The following is a 1,594-nucleotide window of genomic DNA, read 5'->3' as shown; positions in this document are numbered from 1 at the left end:
GGGGCTGTCCCCCCGCCCCCCCCCCCCGCACCCTGCTGCTCCCCGTGCCCTCCCAGAGCCCGACGCCGCACTTCGCTCCCTCCCTGCAGGCACGAAGGCAGATGAACTGAATCTCACTCCCGTTACCTGTTCTCCTCCGTCATCCAAAGCCTGCCTGCTACCGCTCCTACAGCACGGCGCGCTTTGCGGCTCAGGGAGAGGAGAGGAGAGGGCTGGGGAGTGCACCGGAGCTGGCTCCATGGGTGAGCACACAGGTGAGCTGGGACGGGTTTCTAGTGGAGCTTTTGGGAGCTGGGAGCCCAGCACCAGCTGCACAGCACGCTCCGTACCTCCTTTGCAACCCCCTGCACGAACCACCAGCTCTGGGCTGTGTCGTCCAGCCCCGTACGGGTGGTGGGGCTGGATCCATCCTGCCCAGCTCATCCTTGGGGCCATGGGGGGGGTGTAAAGCCGCACGGCTAGCGGCAGCCTGGCTCCAGCTGGACGGCACCGCTCGGACCCCCGTGTGGAGGGGCTGCGTGCCAGGGAGGCAGCTTTGCTGGGAAGGGGAGAGGAGAGCGACGTTTCTCTCTCAGGGGGGTTTGGGGCCTCCCGTGCCTCTTGGCGAGGGAGCCGTTCGGCATGGATGGGCTAACGGGGAAGAAAAGGGCTCAGAGAAGGGTGTGCAGAAGGGAGAAGTCAGGCAGAAGTCCCTTGCCTGCATTGCTGCGGGTGGAAGGAGGACAGGAACGTGGCAGATATGGGGGGCCAGGGGGTCTCACAGCCGGGTCCAGCTGCTCCCCCCCTCCATCCTTGCCCAGTGCCGGGATGCAGAGGAAGGGCAGGCTCTGCCAGCTCTTGGCTCCTTCCCTCGACTCACAACCTCCACCGGAGACTCGCTTCCCCCCCTCCCCAGCTCTTCCCAGGAACGCTTGCCCATATACTCCGCAACTCCTTCCCTCCCTGCCTGCACTCTGGGGTACAGGCAGGGCGGCCACGTGCCCCCGGCCACGCAGCCATGCCCGCTCTTCCCTCCCTGCTCCCTCGTACTGGGTGGCTGAAGGCCGGGCAGCTGCCCCTTCTTACCTGCTGGTTACGCTGGGCTGGAAGAAGCTGGCACACGTGCGACGGGTTGTGCAAACAGGCTCCGGCACGTGCCGGATTCCCCGCGCGTCGCCGCAGGCTTTGCCACCGCTTCGCCGCACCCCACCGCAACGCCAGCCTCTTCCCCCCCCCCCCAAAAAAAAAAAAACCAACCAGGGGAGCTCCTGGAGGTTAAGAGAGGGCCAGGCAGGCGGGAGTCCCCAAACCAAGAGGAATGGCTCTCTGGCTGCAGCAGGGAGCTGAGATGCCAAATCCCTTTTTAAAGGGTTATTTAAGCAGTTTAAAACGTGCAGCGGTTCGGAGGGGTTTGTGGCAGCCCCGGAGCATTGCCCGCTGCGTGGCCGAGGGGCAGCCCTGGTACTTGGGGGCTGAGGGGACGCCTGGCTGCTAATAAATAAACTCAATAATTCAAGGGGGGGGGCGAGGGGAGGCAGCCCGGGGGGCTCCGCACGGAGCCGGGCTGCACCGGCAGAAAAGCTCGTTGGGGACAACGGGAGGTGGGGGGGGGAGG

Source organism: Haliaeetus leucocephalus, unplaced genomic scaffold (genome assembly GCF_000737465.1).
Source record: "Haliaeetus leucocephalus isolate CR32 unplaced genomic scaffold, Haliaeetus_leucocephalus-4.0 Scaffold306, whole genome shotgun sequence".
Taxonomy (NCBI): Eukaryota; Metazoa; Chordata; class Aves; order Accipitriformes; family Accipitridae; genus Haliaeetus; species Haliaeetus leucocephalus.
The sequence above is the reverse complement of the archived record's forward strand: the minus strand, read 5'-3'. Positions refer to the sequence as shown.